Genomic DNA, 19,480 nt, shown 5'->3' with positions numbered 1-19,480 from the left:
AATGAAGCACAGTGGACCAACACCAGCAGGTGACATGGCTCCCCAAATCAACACAGACTGTGAAAACTTCACACTGGACTTCAAGCATTTTGCAGTGTGTGCCTCTCCATTCTTCCATTCTTCCTCCATACTCTGGGTCTTTGGTTTCCAAATGAGATGCAAAATTTGCTCTCAACAGAAAAGAGGACTTTGGAACACTGAGCAACAGACCAGGTCTGTTTTTCTTTAGCCCAGGTAAGACGCTTCTGACATTGTTTGTTGTTCAGGAGTGGCTTAACAAGAGGAATACGACATTTGAAGCCCATGTCCAGGATCCCATCTGTGTGTGGTGGCTCTTGATGCACTGACTCCAGCCTCAGTCCACTCCTTGTGAAAGTCCCCAACACTTTTGAAGGGCCTTTTCCTGACAATCCTCTCCAGGCTGCGGTCATCCCTGCTCCTTGTGCACCTTTTTCTTCCACACTTTTCCCTTCCACATAACTTTCTATTAATGTGCTTTGATACAGCACTTTGGGAACATCCAACTTCTTTTGCAATTACCTTTTGAGGCTTTCCCTCCTTATGGAGGGTGTCAATGATGGTTTTCTGCACAACTCTCAGGTCAGCAGTCTTTCCCATGATTGTGATTCCTACCAAACCAGACTAATGCCCCGTACACACGTTCCGATTATCAGATGATAAAAATCGCTTTCGGACAGATCGTTCGATAATCTGATCGTTAGTACACAGCTTTCGACAGCCGATCACGACCGTCCAACCAACCAAATCCGAAGGGACAAACACGAAAATTTTGCTCAGACGACAGCCCATCCTGCGACAATCGTGTAATCAGTACAGTATTCGTCCACTAAAAGGTGATAGACAAACAGCACGCATGGTCGGAAACACGAAAATAAACCAGAAGGACACAGGGGGTCACACGTATTTGACATCATTTAAAATACGTAGCTACGCACAGCGGAAGATTTTTCCATAGTCGTACGACAAAAATCTGACACACATTTTGCACTGTTGTATTCGATATTAGTTCTATGCAACAAAAGTCGTACAATCTGTTGTACGATAATCGGATCGTGTATACGGGGCATAAGAGACCATTTAAAGGTTTAGGAACCCTTTGCCGGTGTTATGGCTTAATTAGCTGATTAGAGTGGGACACTTTGAGCCTAGAATATTGCACCTTTTCACAATATTCTAATTTTCTGAGATTGTGGATTTGGGGTTTTCATGAGCTGTAAGCCATAATCATCACAATTATGACAAATCACGGCTTGAACTATCTTGCTTTGCATGTAATGAGTCTTTTGCACGATATTCTAATTTTTCGAGTATCACCTGTATATTTGCCTTTAGTAAATCAACCTCAATAACTCCACACCAAGGACACTGCAAATGTCAGTTTCGTTTCTTGGTAATTGCTCTGCTCTTCCCTATCCACACCCTCCCTATATATATGAGAACTGTGCTGAGTGACACCAGATACCCAGATCTCCTCTCTCCAGAACAGGACCATGGATGGAAGGTCAGTAGAAAACTTACATTTACAGACAATTCTTTGTTCTTATCCTGCGAGTTTATTTAATCTGTCTCTTCAGCTCATGTAGTATATCTTTGTAGATTCCTGATATCTAAACTTACTTTTAGAATTCCTGGTGTGAGACGGTGCAGATAAAATAAAGCTGTTGTAGTCAGAAGAAAGCAGTTCTGTCACTTTCAGCACTGAATGTATGTAATGGCAAGAGGTGCTGGGGTGTGCTGGAGGGTCTACTGATGCTGGCTGCTGGGGGAGTTATGGTTGTTGGGACAAGCATCATAACACACCAGACCTCTATTGTTGCTGTTGGTGTGTTATGATTCTGGGGGGGAGGGGGTCAATTGTTGCTAATAGGGGTCTACTGTTAAAGCAGTTGTATACCCGCTGATTTTTTTTTTTTTTTTATACATCCGTAAGGCAAAAGGCATAATGAGCTAGTATGCACCGCATACTAGCTCATTATGAAATACTTACCTTAGAACGAGGCATCGGTATCTTACCTGGTCCACGCCGAGGTAGCTGACATGTTGCCTCGGCGTGTCTTCCGGGTATCGCGGCTCCAGCGCTGTGAGTGGCTGGAGCCGCGATGTCATCACTCCCGCGCATGCGCGCGGGAAGATTTCCTTCCCTGCAAGGTCCGGCAGTTGCCGGGCCTTCAGCCGAGAATGCCCTGTGTGCATGCGCCGCTGCAGTCAGCGGCTCATAGCAAGGGGAATATCTCCTAAACCGTACAGGTTTAGGAGATATTTTTTTTACCTACAGGTAAGCCTTATTATAGGCTTACCTGTAGGTAAAAGTTAAAAAAATTAAAATACAACCACTTTAAGAGAGGGGTCTATTGTAGGTGGTTGCTGGGAGATCTGTTGTTGCTGACAGGGGTCTATTGTTACTAGGGGGAGATTTTATTATGGGGGGGTCTTTTGTTAAGGCTGATTTCATATGTTAACATCCATAAGTTGGAGGGTTTTGAGGTTGTATATACAGACTGAGGGGTTTTTTTTAGTATGTAGAGCAGTTGTAGAGGTCAGTGGCACTGAAGGAAGGCTGCTCAAGCATGTGGTTCTGATCCTGCGGTGTCTAACCCCGCTTCCATATGATGTGGAAGTTGCTCAGAGCTGTCCAGCTACTCTGGTGGTTCGTTGATGCTGTGGGTAAGCACAGAAGGTGGACTGGGATCCCTGTGCTCACTTTGTCACTCCGGGAAAGCTGTGCATGGCAAGCCCCGTCACTTCTCTGCAGCCCACCTACCAAGATCACTGCCCTGGCTCTGCAACCCTGATCTCCTGTTATGTTGTGTTCCCAGCTGGGACATTTTGGAGAAGATCCTGTGTGTGGATGCAGGATGACATTCTCTTCTGGGGGCAAATCAACTGCATAAAAGAATATTGGACCACAGTATAGTGTACATACTGCTGTGAAAAGGACTATGGAGACAGCAGATTTAACACAGCAGCTCTAGATCCTGGTTGTATAGGATAGAGCAACCTGGGGCCATAGTTGTGAGTAGCAGACATACTAAACACTCTCCTCCTCTCTCTCCCCTCTCACTCCCACCTCTCTCGCCCCCTCAACCCCCTCTTTCTTTTGCCCCCTCTTGCCCCACACTCTCTCTCTCGCACCACACTCTCTCTCTCACCCCACACTCACTCTCTCTCTCTCTCTCACCCCACACTCTCTCTCTCGCCCCACACTCACTCTCTCTCTCTCTCGCCCCACACTCTCTCTCTCGCCCCACACTCACTCTCTCTCTCTCGCCCCACACACACACTCTCTCTCTCTCGCCCCACACTCTCTCTCTCACCCCACACTCTCTCTCGCGCCTCACACCTCCCTCTCTCTCACCCCACACTATCCCCCTCTCTCGCCCCACTCTCTCTCTCTCCCCACACTTTCTCTCTATCTCTCTTGCCCCACTATCTCTCTTGCCCCACACCCTCTCTCTCTCTTGCCCCACACTCTCTCCCTCTTGCCCCTCTCTCTCGCTCTCTCCCTCGTCCAATTCTCTCACTCGCTCTTGCCCCCGCTCTCTCTCTCTTGCCCCACTCTCTCTCTCACCCCACTCTCTCTCTCTCTCTCTCTCTCTCTCTCTCCTGCCCCCACTCTCTCTCTCTTGCCCCCACTCTCTCTCTCTCTCTCTCCTGCCCCCACTCTCTCTCTCTCTCTCTCTCTTGCCCCCACTCTCACCCCCTCTCTCTATCTTGTCCTCTCTCTCTCACCCCCTCTCTCTATCTTGCCCTCTCTCTCTCTCACCCTCCCTCTCTCTCAACTCCCTTTTTCTCTCACCCCCTCTCTCTCTCACCCCACACTCAGTCTCTCTCTCTCTCGCCCCACACACACACTCTCTCTCTCTCGCCCAACATTCTCTCTCTCGCCCCACACTCTCTCTCTCGCCTCACATCTCCCCCTCTCTCACCCCACACTATCTCCCTCTCTCGCCCCACTCTCTCTCTCTCCCCACACTTTCTCTCTATCTCTCTTGCCCCACTATCTCTCTTGCCCCACACCCTCTCTCTCTCTCTTGCCCCACACTCTCTCCCTCATGCCCCTCTCTCTCGCTCTCTCCCTCGTCCAATTCTCTCACTCGCTCTTGCCCCCGCTCTCTCTCTCACCCCACTCTCTCTCTCTCTCTCTCTCTCTCTCTCTTGCCCCCACTCTCTCTCTCTCTTGCCCCCACTCTCTCTCTCTCCTGCCCCCTACTCTCTCTATCTTGCCTCCACTCTCTCTCACCCCCTCTCTCTATCTTGTCCTCTCTCTCACCCCCTCTCTCTATCTTGCCCTCTCTCTCTCTCACCCTCCCTCTCTCTCAACTCCCTTTTTCTCTCACCCCCTCTCTCTCTCTCGCCCCACACTCACTCTCTCTCTCTCTCTCTTGCCCCACACACATTCTCTCTCTCTCTCCCCACAGTCTCTCTCTCCCCACACTCTCTCTCTCTCCCCACACTCTCTCTCTCGCCCCACACTCTCTCTCTCTCGCCCCACACTCTCTCTCTCTCTCTTGCCCCACACTCTCCCGCTCTCTCGCCCCACACTCTCCTTCTCTCTCACCCCACACTCTCCCTCTCTCTCTCCCAACACTTTCTCTCTCTCTCTTGCCCCACTCTCTCTCTTGCCCCACACCCTCTCTCTCTCTTGCCCCACACTCTCTCTCTTTCTTGCCCCACACCCTCTCTCTCGCCTCTCTCTCTTGCTCTCTCTCTCGCCCCATTCTCTCACTCGCTCTTTTCCCCGCTCTCTCTTGCCCCACTCTCTCTCTCTCACCCCACTCTCTCCCTCTCTCATGCCACACTCTCCCTCCATCTCTCTCTCGCCCCACACACTCTCTCCCTCTCTCCCAACACTTTTTCTCTCCCTCTTGCCCCACTCTCTCTCTCTCTCTTGCCCCCACTCTCTCTCACCCCCTCTCTCTATCTTGTCCTCTCTCTCTCACCCCCTCTCTCTATCTTGCCCTCTCTCTCTCTCACCCTCCCTCTCTCTCAACTCCCTTTTTCTCTCACCCCCTCTCTCTCTCGCCCCACACTCACTCTCTCTCTCTCTCTCGCCCCACACACACACTCTCTCTCTCTCTCGCCCAACATTCTCTCTCTCGCCCCAGACTCTCTCTGTCGCCTCACATCTCCCCCTCTCTCACCCCACACTATCCCCCTCTCTCGCCCCACTCTCTGTCTCTCCCCACACTTTCTCTCTATCTCTCTTGCCCCACTATCTCTCTTGCCCCACACCCTCTCTCTCTCTCTCTCTTGCCCCACACTCTCTCCCTCTTGCCCCTCTCTCTCGCTCTCTCCCTCGTCCAATTCTCTCACTCGCTCTTGCCCCCGCTCTCTCTCTCTCTCTTGCCCCACTCTCTCTCTCACCCCACTCTCTCTCTCTCTCTCTCCTGCCCCCACTTTCTCTCTCTCTTGCCCCGACTCTCTCTCTCTGTCCTGCCCCCTACTCTCTCTCTCTTGCCCCCACTCTCTCTCACCCCCTCCCTCTATCTTGTCCTCTCTCTCTCACCCCCTCTCTCTATCTTGCCCTCTCTCTCTCTCACCCTCCCTCTCTCTCAACTCCCTTTTTCTCTCACCCCCTCTCTCTCTCGCCCCACACTCTCTCTCTCTCTTGCCCCACACTCGCTCTCTCTTGCCCCACACACATTCTCTCTCTCTCTCCCCACACTCTCTCTCTCTCTCGCCCCACACTCTCTCTCTCTCGCCCCACACTCTCTCTCTCTCTCTTGCCCCACAGTCTCCCGCTCTCTCGCCCCACACTCTCCCGCTCTCTCGCCCCACACTCTCCTTCTCTCTCACCCCACACTCTCCCTCTCTCTCTCTCCCAACACTTTCTCTCTCTCTCTCTTGCCCCACTCTCTCTCTTGCCCCACACCCTCTCTCTCTCTTGCCCCACACTCTCTCTCTTTCTTGCCCCACACTCTCTCTCTCGCCTCTCTCTCTCGCTCTCTCTCTCGCCCCATTCTCTCACTCGCTCTTTTCCCCGCTCTCTCTTGCCCCACTCTCTCTCTCTCACCCCACTCTCTCCCTCTCTCGCCCCACACTCTCCCTCCATCTCTCTCTTGCCCCACACACTCTCTCCCTCTCTCCCAACATTTTTTCTCTCTCTCTTGCCCCACTCTCTCTCTCTCTCTTGCCCCACACTCTCTCTCTCTTGCCCCACACTCTCTCTCACCCCACACTCTCTCTCTCTTGCCCCACACTCTCTCTCTCTCTTGCCCCCACTCTCTCTCTCTCTTGCCCCACACTCTCCCTCTCTCCCGCCCCACACTCTCCTTCTCTCCCGCCCCACACTCTCCCTCTCTCTCTCCCAACACTTTCTCTCTCTCTCTCTTGCCCCACTCTCTGTCTTGCCCCACACCCTCTCTCGCTCTTGCCCCACACTCTCTCTTGCCCCACACTCTCTCTCTCTCTTGCCCCTCTCTCTCTCTCGCCCCATTCTCTCACTCTCTCTTGCCCCACTCTCTCTCTCTCTCTTGCCCCACTCTCTCTCTCTCACCCCACTCTCTCCCTCTCTCACCCCACACTCTCCATCCATCTCTCTCTCGCCCCACACACTCTCTCCCTCTCTCCCAACACTTTTTCTCTCTCTCTTGCCCCACTTTCTCTCTTGCCCCCACTCTCTCTCACCCCCTCTCTCTATCTTGTCCTCTCTCTCTCACCCCCTCTCTCTATCTTGCCCTCTCTCTCTCTCACCCTCCCTCTCTCTCAACTCCCTTTTTCTCTCACCCCCTCTCTCTCTCGCCCCACACTCACTCTCTATCTCTCTCTTGCCCCACACACATACTCTCTCTCTCTCTCCCCACACTCTCTCTCTCCCCACACTCTCTCTCTCGCCCCACACTCTCTCTCTCTCGCCCCACACTCTCGCTCTCTCTTGCCCCACTCTCTCTCTCTCTTGCCCCCACTCTCTCTCTCTCTCTCTCCTGACCCCACTCTCTCTCTCTCTTGCCCCCACTCTCTCTCACCTCCTCTCTCTATCTTGCCCTCTCTCTCTTGCCCCACTCTCTCTCACCCCTCTCTCTATCTTGCCCTCTCTCCTCTCTCTCTCACCCTCCCTTTCTCTCAACTTCCTTTTTCTCTCACCCCCTCTCTCTCTCGCCCCACACTCACTCTCTCTCTCTCTCTCTTGCCCCACACACACTCTCTCTCTCCCCACACTCTCTCTCTCTCCCCACACTCTCTCTCTCACCCCACACTCTCTCCCTCTCACCCCACACTCTCTCTCTCTCGCCCCACACTCACTCTCTCGCCCCACACACACTCTCTCTCTCCCCACACTCTCTCTCTCACCCCACACTCTCTCCCTCTCGCCCCACACTCTCTCTCTCTCGCCCCACACTCTCTCTCTCTCTCGCCCCACACTCTCGCTCTCTCTCTTGCCCCACTCTCTCTCTCTCTTGCCCCCACTCTCTCTCTCTCTCCTGCCCCCACTCTCTCTCTCTCTTGCCCCCACTCTCTCTCACCTCCTCTCTCTATCTTGCCCTCTCTCTCTTGCCCCACTCTCTCTCACCCCGCTCTCTATCTTGCCCTCTCTCCTCTCTCTCTCACCCTCCCTTTCTCTCAACTTCCTTTTTCTCTCACCCCCTCTCTCTCTCGCCCCACACTCACTCTCTCTCTCTCTCTTGCCCCACACACACTCTCTCTCTCCCCACACTCTCTCACCCCACTCTCTCTCCCTCTCACCCCACACTCTCTCTCTCGCCCCACACTCACTCTCTCTCTCTCTCTCTCGCCCCACACACACTCTCTCTCTCCCCACACTCTCTCTCTCACCCCACACTCTCTCCCTCTCACCCCACACTCTCTCTCTCTTGCCCCACACTCTCTCTCTCGCCCCACACTCTCCCTCTCTCACGCCCCACACTCTCCTTCTCTCTCGCCCCACACTCTCCCTCTCTTTCTCCCAACACTTTCTCTCTCTCTTGCCCCACTCTCTCTCTTGCCCCACTCTCTCTCTTGCCCCACACCCTCTCTTGCCCCACACCCTCTCTCTCTCTTGCCCCACACTCTCTCTCTCTTGCCACTCTCTCTCGCTTTCTCGCCCCCACTCTCTCTCCCTCACCCCACTCTCTCCCTCTCTTTCTCGCTCCACACTCTCCCTCTCTCTCTCTCACCCCACACACTCTCTCCCCACACTTTTTATCTCTCTCTTGCCCCACTCTCTCTCTCTCACCCCACTCTCTCCCTCTCTTTCTCGCCCTACACTCTCCCTCTCTCTCTCTCACCCCACACACTCTCTCTCTCCCCACACTCTCTCTCTCTTGCCCCAATCTCTCTCTCTCTCTTGCCCTACTCTCTCTCTCTAGCCCCACTCTCTCTCTCTTTACCCACTCTCTCTCTCTCTCTCTCTCTCTCTCTCTTTCTCATCCCACACACTCTCTTTCTCTCTTGTCCCACACTCTCTCTCTCTCTCTCTTGCCCCACACTTTTTCTCTCTCTCGTGCCCCACACTCTCTCTCTTGCCCCACTCTCTCTCTCTCTCGCCCCACTCTCTCTCTCTCTCTCGTGCCCCACACTCTCTCTCTTGACCCACTCTCTCTCTCTTTCTCTTGCCCCCACTCTCTCTCTCTCTCTCTCTCTCTCTCTCTCTCTCTCTCTCTCTATCTCTCACCCCCTCTCTCTATCTTGTCTTCTCTCTCTTGCCCCACTCTCTCTCACCCCCTCTCTCTCACCCTCCCTCTCTCACAACTACCTTTTTCTCTTGCCCCACTCTCTCTCTCTCTCACTCACTCTCTCACCCACCCTCTCTCTCTCTCTCACCCCCACTCTCTCTCAGCTCCCTTTTTCCTCTCACCCCCTCTCTCACTTGCCCCCTCGCTCTCTTTCACCCCCTCTCTCTCTCCCCTTCTCTCTACCTGCCTATTTCACACCCTCTCTTTCTCCCCCCACCTCTTACCCCCCTCCCTTTCCTCCATCTCTCTCCTACTTTCCCATCTCCCCAATCTTTCCTCCCTCTCCCCCCCTCATCACTTCTATCCTCATGCCTTCACCCTCTTCTTCAACTCTTAGTTTTTAATAGAAGTTTCTGTCATAATTCAGGTTCTCAGTAAAAAATGTGTTCTGTCAGTAGATTTTCCACGTTTTCTCAGTGTAAAAAACTGGATTGGTAACCCTGTCAGGAAGGCGCTGAGTGGAAGCCAAATGGCTAAACAAGGTAATTAAAGTGATTTACTTACCTGCTCTGTAATGGTTTTTCACAGAGTAGCGCTGATCCTCCTCTTCTTGGGACCCTCACTGGTGCTCCTGGCCCGTCCCTCCTGCCAAGTGCCCCCATAGAAAGGAGCTTGCTATGGGGCACCCAAGCAGGCTCACTCCTGAGCCACTGCTCTGTGTGACCTTTCACACACAGATGTGGATCATCCCCGCCCCCACTGTCTCCTCATTGGTTCACTGGCTGTTATTGACAGCAGTGAGAGCAATGGCTTCCGCTGTCTCAGCCCATGATGAGAGAAACCCAAGAGAGCCGAGGTTCTTGTGCACATCGCTGGAAGTATTAGAATGCATGAAGGTAAAAAACCTTGAATCTCTACAAGCATTTTAACTGCTCAGTCATCAGGCATCTTTACTGAACTATGTATTCAGCAGGTGCTACCTACAGCCCCTGAAAACCACACCCATAGTTTGCAGTGGCACGCTGCAGCGTCCATCTTTAAACCTGGAAGTGCCCATCACAGAGGCAAACTAGAGCCCTCAGGGCCCCAGTGCATGAAAATTTGAGGGCCCCCCCTGGCCTGGGCCATTCCCACTGATCCCAGGGCCCTTTACTCCCTTCATAGGACCCTTCATTATGCAACCCTGGTAGTTCCGCCACTGGTGTCAGTATTTTATACTTGTTATTTTGATTTTTTGATTTTTTTACCATTCTGTTCTTTGTATTACAATGTTATTGTAACATTCTCAACAGCAGCCAGTGGGAGATGAGAGGGGGAAACCCAGCAGCGTTGCAGGGGGGAAACTCACCAGAGATAGGGAAGCATGTAAAGGGGTACAAGGGGCTGCATTGGCCCATTCCTGAACATGAGGGCCCAATAGCTTCCACAGTTTGCTGTGCAGCTGAGATGCAATATGTGGAGGATGACTGCCACGAATGCATGTAATGTAGGGAGTGCAAAATGTACAGTAGGTGGAGCTATGTGTGGGTGTGGCTTGAGTGTGGGGAGGAAGTCACAGGGGTCCCCATGAGTTGTCAGTCCGCCCCTCTGCACTCAGTAAATCATTTAAAAATGTCACCTCCCCTGTTACCATTTTTCTCTTGGTGTCAGGAAAACTTGTCAAAAGTGACTCATTCTGATAGCAGAGGAAGGAGGTATCAGGGAGAAATAGCACTTAGTGCTCTGGATTGCGACAAGCACACACTATAGAAGGATGTGCTTTGGTGATATATGGTATATGGTGGTACATGGCAGTGGATTCATTCTTTTTAATTGAATGGTCTGGGAGTATTCAGAACTCCTAACCCTCTGATACCCAAAAGTCTCTTCTGCCCACCTCCTCTGCCAGCCTTTGACTGATTGCTAAACAGAGACTGCTAGACAAAGGGTCAGGTGCTGGAATGCAGAGAGCATTCTAGTACCTGGCACATCACTAACTTCTTGTTTGACACAGTTCCCCACACTAATGTGTAAGGTAAAGTCTCTTGGAAAGATCAGATTGTAAATGGATAGAAAACTGGCTAAAAGACAGAATTCAGAGAGTAGTGGTTAATGATTCTTACTCTGAATGGTCTAAGGGTATCAGTGGTGTACCCCAAGGTTCAGTGCTGGGACCCTTACTTTTTAATACCTTTATAAATTATATTGAGTCTGGGATTAAAAGTAACATTTCTGTCTTTGCAGATGACACTATGCTATGCAGTGGAATAACGTCCTTACAGGATGTCTCCACTTTACAAGCCAACCTCAATGCACTAATTGGGCAACTATGTGGCAAATAAGGTTTAATGTTGATAAATGTAAAGTTATGCACTTGGGGGGCTAACAATATGCATGCATCATACATACTAGGGGGAGTACAACTGGGGGAATCCATGGTGGAGAAGGATCTGGGGGTTTTGGTAGATCAGAGGCTCAAAAATTGCATGCAATGCCAAGCTGCGGTTTCCACAATGGGCAAAGTCCTTTTTTGCATTAGGAGAGGTATGGACTCCAGAGAGAGAGATATCATTTTGCCCCTGTACAAATCATTAGTAGGACCTCATCTGGTTCAGTTTTGGGCACCAGTTCTCAAAAAGGATATCAGGGAACTGGAGAAAGTGCAGAGAAGGGCAACCAAACTGATAAGAGGCATGGAGGAGATCAGCTATGAGGAAAGGTTAGAGAAACTGAATTTATTCTCTCTTGAGAAGAGGAGATTGAGGGGGGATATGATCACCATGTACAAATATACAGTGGAGACAAAAAGTATTCAGACCCCCTTAAATTTTTTACTCTTTGTTACCGTATATACTCGAGTATAAGTTGACCCAAATATAGGCCGAGTCAACCTAATTTTACCACAAAAAACTGTGAAAACGTATTGACTCGAGTATAAGCCTAGGGTGAGAAATGCGCAGCTACTGTAAGTGGAAAAGAGGGTCAACAATGTCAGTTTGCAACCTCACTGTGCCCATTTGCATGCCTCACTGTGCCCATTTGCAGCTATAGGTCCCCTGAACTTCAAACTCGGTAGTTAAGGGTTCCTAGATGTCCCCTAGCTGCAGCCAAAATTTGGGGTCTCTGGACCCAAAGGGTCCCGAAATGACATTGCTGCAGATGGACACAGTTGACCGAGTTTGGGGCCCCGTATCTCTGGGCCACTTGGTGCTAGGAACCCCAAATTTGTTGTGCAAACATATCCAAAGCTGGGGTTCCTAGCACCAAGTGGCCCCGAGATACGGGGCCCCAAAGTTGGTTCGGAAAATGTCAAGCACTTTACTGGAGCAGAGAATGACATTTTCCAAACTGACTTTGGGGCCCCATATCTTGGGGCCACTTGGTGCTAGGAACCCCAGCGTTGGATATGTTGTAGTGCTAGCTCCGCGGGGTTTGCACACCACATTTGGGGTTCCTAGCACCAAGTGGTCCCGAGATACGGGGCCCCAAAGTCGGTTCGGAAAATAGCATTCTTTGCACCAGAAAAGTGCTTGATTCGAGTATAAGCCGAGTGGGTCACTTTCAGCACAAAAAAATGTGCTGAAAAACTCGGCTTATACTCGAGTATATACGGTATGTTGCAGCCATTTGCTAAAATCATTTAAGTTAATTTTTTTTCCCTCATTATTGTATACACAGCACCCCATATTGACAGAAAAACTCAGAATTGTTGACATTTTTGCAGATTTATTAAAAAAGAAAAACTGAAATATCACATGGTCCTAAGTATTCAGACCCTTTGCTCAGTATTTAGTAGAAGCCCCCTTTTGATCTAATACAGCCATGAGTCTTTTTGGGAAAGATGCAACAAGTTTTTCACACCTGGATTTGGAGATCCTCTGTCATTCCTCCTTGCAGATCCTCTCCAGTTCTGTCAGGTTGGATGGTAAACGTTGGTTGACAGCCATTTTAGGTCTCTCCAGAGATGCTCAATTGGGTTTAAGTCAGGGCTCTGGCTGGGCCATTCAAGAACAGTCACGGAGTTGTTGTGAAGCCACTCCTTCGTTATTTTAGCTGTGTGCTTAGGGTCATTGTCTTGTTGGAAGGTAAACCTTCGGCCCAGTCTGAGGTCCTGAGCACTCTGGAGGTGGTTTTCTTCCAGGAAATCCCTATACTTGGCCGCATTCATCTTTTCCTCGATTGCAACCAGTAGTCCTGTCCCTGCAGCTGAAAAACACCCCCACAGCATGATGCTGCCACCACTATGCTTCACTGTTGGGACTGTATTGGACAGGTGATGAGCAGTGCCTGTTTTTCTCCACACATACCACTTAGAATTAAAGCCAAAAAGTTTCATCTTGGTCTCATCAGTAGGGATGAGCCGAACACCCCCCGGTTCGGTTCGCACCAGAACCTGCGAACGGACCGAAAGTTCGCACGAACGTTAGAACCCCATTGATGTCTATGGGACTCGAACGTTCGAAATCAAAAGTGCTCATTTTAAAGGCTAATTTGCATGGTATTGTCCTAAAAAGGGTTTGGGGACCCGGGTCCTACCCCAGGGGACATGTATCAATGCAAAAAAAACTTTTAAAAACGGACGTTTTTTCGGGAGCAGTGATTTTAATGATGCTTAAAGTAAAAAAAAAAAGTGAAATATTCCTTTAACCACTTGCTGACGGCCTCACGCCTATATACGTGAGCAGAGCGGCACGGGCAGGCAAAATCACGTACCTGAAACGTGATTGCCTGCCCGCGGGTGGGGGGTCTGATCGGACCCCCCCCGGTGCCAGCTGCGGTCGGCATTTGGCTGGGAGCATTGAGAGACGAGGGGGAGGCCATCCGATCGTGCCCCCCCCCTCGCGATCGCTCCCAGCCAATGAGAAACATCCCCTGCCTCTGTATAGTACACAGAGGCAGAGGATGTGATGTCATCTCTCCTCGGCTGGCCAGTTTCCGTTCCAGCGCCGAGGAGAGATGACATGTAAGTGCACCAAACACACACACACACACACACAGTAGAACATGCCAGGCATACATTACACCCCCGATCCCCCCCCGATCCCCCCCCAATCACCCCCCCCTGTCACAAACTGACACCAAGCAGGTTTTTTTTTTTTTTTTTCCTGATTACTGCATAGTGTCAGTTTGTGACAGTTAGCAGTGGTAGGACAGTGAGTATTACCCCCCTGTAGGTCTAGGGTACCCCCCTTACCCCCCCTAATAAAGTTTTAACCCCTTGATCACCCCCTGTCACCAGTGTCGCTAAGCGATCATTTTTCTGATCGCTGTATTAGTGTCGCTGGTGACGCTAGTTAGGGACGTAAATATTTAGGTTCGCCGTCAGTGTTTTATAGCGACAGGGACCCCCATATACTACCTAATAAATGTTTTAAACCCTTGATTGCCCCCTAGTTAACCCTTTCACCACTGATCACCGTATAACCGTTACGGGTGACGCTGGTTAGTTCGTTTATTTTTTATAGTGTCAGGGCACCCGCCGTTTATTACCGAATAAAGGTTTAGCCCCCTGTAGGTCTAGGGTACCCCCCTTACCCCCCCAATAAAGTTTTAACCCCTTGATCACCCCCTGTCGCCAGTGTCGCTAAGCGATCATTTTTCTGATCGCTGTATTAGTGTCGCTGGTGACGCTAGTTAGGGACGTAAATATTTAGGTTCGCCGTCAGTGTTTTATAGCGACAGGGACCCCCATATACTATCTAATAAATGTTTTAACCCCTTGATGGCCACCTAGTTAACCCTTTCACCACTGATCACCGTATAACCGTTACGGGTGACGCTGGTTAGTTTGTTTATTTTTTATAGTGTCAGGGCACCCGCCGTTTATTACCGAATAAAGGTTTAGCCCCCTGATCGCCCGGCGGTGATATGCGTCGCCCTAGGCAGCGTCAGATTAGCGCCAGTACCGCGAACACCCACGCACGCACCGTACACGCACCGTACACCTCCCTTAGTGGTATAGTATCTGAACGCATCAATATCTGATCCGATCAGATCTATACTAGCGTCCCCAGCAGTTTAGGGTTCCCAAAAACGCAGTGTTAGCGGGATCAGCCCAGATACCTGCTAGCACCTGCGTTTTGCCCCTCCGCCCGGCCCAGCCCAGTCCAGCCCACCCAAGTGCAGTATCGATCGATCACTGTCACTTTTTTTTGTAGCGTTTTGGTGAACTGGCAAGCACCAGCGCCCTAGTACACCCCGGTCGTAGTCATACCAGCACTGCAGTAACACTTGGTGACGTGGCGAGTCCCATAAGTGCAGTTCAAGCTGGTGAGGTGGCAAGCACAAGTAGTGTCCCGCTGCCACCAAAAAGACAAACACAGGCCCGTCGTGCCCATAGTGCCCTTCCTGCTGCATTCGCCAATCCTAATTGGGAACCCACCGCTTCTGCAGCGCCCGTACTTCCCCCATTCACATCCCCAACCAAATGCAGTCGGCTGCATGAGAGGCATTTTCTTTATGTCCTCCCGAGTACCCCTACCCAACGAACCCCCCCCCCCCCCCCAAAAAAGATGTGTCTGCAGCAAGCACGGATATAGGCGTGACACCCGCTATTATTGTCCCTCCTGTCCTGACAATCCTGGTCTTTGCATTGGTGAATGTTTTGAACGCTACCATTCACTAGTTGAGTATTAGCGTAGGGTACAGCATTCCACAGACTAGGCACACTTTCACAGGGTCTCCCAAGATGCCATCGCATTTTGAGAGACCCGAACCTGGAACCGGTTACAGTTATAAAAGTTACAGTTACAAAAAAAAAGTGTAAAAAAAAAAAAAACACAAACAAAAATAAAAAAAAATAGTTGTCGTTTTATTGTTCTCTCTCTCTCTATTCTCTCTCTATTGTTCTGCTCTTTTTTACTGTATTCTATTCTGCAATGTTTTATTGTTATTATGTTTTATCATGTTTGCTTTTCAGATATGCAATTTTTTATACTTTACCGTTTACTGTGCTTTATTGTTAACCATTTTTTTGTCTTCAGGTACGCCATTCACGATTTTGAGTGGTTATACCAGAATGATGCCTGCAGGTTTAGGTATCATCTTGGTATCATTCTTTTTAGCCAGCGGTCGGCTTTCATGTAAAAGCAATCCTAGCGGCTAATTAGCCTCTAGACTGCTTTTACAAGCAGTGGGAGGGAATGCCCCCCCCCCCACTGTCTTCCGTGTTTTTCTCTGGCTCTCCTGTCTCAACAGGGAACCTGAGAATGCAGCCGGTGATTCAGCCAGCTGACCATAGAGCTGATCAGAGACCAGAGTGGCTCCAAACATCTCTATGGCCTAAGAAACCGGAAGCTACGAGCATTTTATGACTTAGATTTCGCCGGATGTAAACAGCGCCATTGGGAAATTGGGGAAGCATTTTATCACACCGATCTTGGTGTGGTCAGATGCTTTGAGGGCAGAGGAGAGATCTAGGGTCTAATAGACCCCAATTTTTTCAAAAAAGAGTACCTGTCACTACCTATTGCTATCATAGGGGATATTTACATTCCCTGAGATAACAATAAAAATGATTTAAAAAAAAAAAAAATGAAAGGAACAGTTTAAAAATAAGATAAAAAAGCAAAAAAATAATAAAGAAAAAAATAAATAAATAAAAAGCACCCCTGTCCCCCCTGCTCTCGCGCTAAGGCGAACGCAAGCGGCGGTCTGGCGTCAAATGTAAACAGCAATTGCACCATGCATGTGAGGTATCACCGCGAAGGTCAGATCGAGGGCAGTAATTTTAGCAGTAGACCTCCTCTGTAAATCTAAAGTGGTAACCTGTAAAGGCTTTTAAAGGCTTTTAAAAATGTATTAATTTTGTTGCCACTGCACGTTTGTGCGCAATTTTAAAGCATATCATGTTTGGTATCCATGTACTCGGCCTAAGATCATCTTTTTTATTTCATCAAACATTTGGGCAATATAGTGTGTTTTAGTGCATTAAAATTTAAAAAAGTGTGTTTTTTCCCCAAAAAATGCGTTTGAAAATCGCTGCGCAAATACTGTGTGAAAAAAAAAAAATGAAACACCCACCATTTTAATCTGTAGGGCATTTGCTTTAAAATAATATATAATGTTTGGGGGTTCAAAGTAATTTTCTTGCAAAAAAAAATAATTTTTTCATGTAATCAAAAAGTGTCAGAAAGGGCTTTGTCTTCAAGTGGTTAGAAGAGTGGGTGATGTGTGACATAAGCTTCTAAATGTTGTGCATAAAATGCCAGGACAGTTCAAACCCCCCCCAAATGACCCCATTTTGGAAAGTAGACACCCCAAGCTATTTGCTGAGAGGCATGTCGAGTCCATGGAGTATTTTATATTGTGACACAAGTAGCGGGAAAGAGACAAATTTTTTTTTTTTTTTTGCACAAAGTTGTCACTAAATGTTATATTGCTCAAACATGCCATGGGAATATGTGAAATTACACCCCAAAATAAATTCTGTTGCTTCTCCTGAGTACGGGGATGTGTGGGACTTTTTGGGAGCCTAGCCGCGCACGGGACGCCGAAAACCAAGCACCGCCTTCAGGCTTTCTAAGGCCGTAAATTTTTGATTTCACTCTTCACTGCCTATCACAGTTTCGGAGGCCATGGAATGCCCAGGTGGCACAAACCCCCCCCCAAATGACCCCATTTTGGAAAGTATACACCCCAAGCTATTTGCTGAGAGGTATAGTGAGTATTTTGCAGACCTCACTTTTTGTCACAAAGTTTTGAAAATTGAAAAAAGAAAAAAAAAAAAAATTTTTCTGGTCTTTCTTCATTTTCAAAAACAAATGAGAGCTGCAAAATACTCACCATGCCTCTCAGCAAATAGCTTGGGGTCACAAGAAAAGGCAGATCACCGCGCTATATCATAAATTAATTAGTGCATAAAGGCATACTGAAAAAACAAAAATTGAAAACAGTCAAAAAGTGACAAATCAATGATCAAAAATCAACTTAAGAGCAGCCGCTAAAAAGTGGGATACACACATAACATAATAAATACAAAAAAAGCAGCGCTGTGATAAAAAATTATATATGATATAACCAAAACAAATATGTGAAAATATTAAGCCCAAATTTGAGATAGGCTCCAAGTTCATAAAGGTGCATAAACAAGGTGAACCGTCCTATCCAAATCGATCATAGACGGTGGATAAAAGGAAACGTAGATAGGTGGAAATCAATAAGTCCTTCACCGCACCACTGTGATATTGTTAAAATGCGCGCTTACCAAACGGCAAGCTTGGAAGAGCTTGCGACCTTAACCCGGTCGGGGCCTTTCAGGGTAGAACCACCAAGGAGAAACACGCCACCTTAGCTTGGATTAAGCTCGCTGTTCTTCCAATTATCACTCTATGTGGAGATGTGACCCCTGGCTAGGGATAAACCTCAAGAGAGGTATACCTCACATTCACCTCCAGTGTTCTCCCTGTGCATAGTACTAACAGAAGCTGCTCATGCTGGAAAGGACCTAGGGGGAGGGGCGGGGCTGAGATAAAATGTGCTAGAGGATTATTGTATTTAAATAGCTTGGGGTGTCTACTTTCCAAAATGGGGTCATTTGGGGGGGGTTTGTGCCATCTTGGCATTTTATGGCCTTCAAAACTGTGATAGGTAGTGAGGAGTAAAATCAAAAATGTATGCCCTTAGAAATCCTGAAGGTGGTGCTGGGTTTTCGGGGCCCCGTACGCGGCTAGGCTCCCAAAAAGTGCCACACATGTGGTATCCCCGTACTCAGGAGAAGCAGCTGAATGTATTTTGGGGTGCAATTCAACATATGCCCATGGCCTGTGTGAGCAATATATCATTTAGTGACAACTTTTTGTAAATTTTTTTTTTTTTTTTTTGTCATTATTCAATCACTTGGGACAAAAAAAATAAATATTCAATGGGCTCAACATGCCTCTCAGCAATTTCCTTGGGGTGTCTACTTTCAAAAATGGGGTCATTTGGGGGGGTTTTGTACTGCCCTGCCATTTTAGCACCTCAAGAAATGACATAGGCAGTCATAAACTAAAGCTGTGTAAATTCCAGAAAATGTACCCTAGTTTGTAGACGCTATAACTTTTGCGCAAACCAATAAATATACGCTTATTGACATTTTTTTTACCAAAGACATGTGGCCAAATACATTTTGGCCTAAATGTATGACTAAAATTTAGTTTATTGGATTTTTTTTTATAACAAAAAGTAGAAAATATCTTTTTTTTTCAAAATTTTCAGTCTTTTTCCGTTTATAGCGCAAAAATTAAAAACGGCAGAGGTGATCAAATACCATCATAAGAAAGCTCTATTTTTCGGAAGAAAAGGACGCAAATTTCGTTTGGGTAGAGCATTGCATGACCGCGCAATTAGCAGTTAAAGCGACGCAGTGCCGAATTGTAAAAAGTGCTCTGGTCAGGAAGGGGGTAAATCCTTCCGGGGCTGAAGTGGTTAAATATCGTACCTGGGGGGTGTCTATAGTATGCCTGTAAAGTGACGCGTGTTTCCCGTGTTTAGAACAGTCCCTGCACCAAATGTCATTTTTAAAGGAAAAAATCTCATTTAAAACTGCTTGCGGGTTTAATGTCATGTCGGGTCATGGCAATATGGATGAAAATCAGTGAGACAAACGGCATGGATACCCCCCAGTCCATTAGCGGGTACATTTTTAACGTGTTTAGCTCCAGCCAAAAAATCTTTTTTAAGCTTTTTGGAAAACATAGGGAAGGGTTATCACCCCTGTGACATTTGTTTTGCTGTCTTTCCTCCTCTTCAGAAGATTTCACCTCACTTTTTGTCCCAATGAAAAATGTTTTTTGAAAATTTGGGTTTTTTTGTGGAACAAGGATTGGAAAGCATCAGTGGAAAGGAGAAATTGTTTTCCCATATTAACTCTTACAGGAGAGAATTTC

General features: G+C 48.4%; 1 pseudogene; it reads left to right on the top strand.

The window, feature by feature from the left end:
* Positions 1–1,451: 1,451 nt before the first annotated feature.
* LOC141148323 (up-regulator of cell proliferation-like) overlaps positions 1,452–19,480 on the top strand; it is a 37,862-nt pseudogene continuing 19,833 nt past the window's right edge.

This window comes from Aquarana catesbeiana, linkage group LG06 (assembly GCF_042186555.1).
Source record: "Aquarana catesbeiana isolate 2022-GZ linkage group LG06, ASM4218655v1, whole genome shotgun sequence".
Taxonomy (NCBI): Eukaryota; Metazoa; Chordata; class Amphibia; order Anura; family Ranidae; genus Aquarana; species Aquarana catesbeiana.
This window is presented reverse-complemented; position numbering and strand designations above follow the sequence as displayed.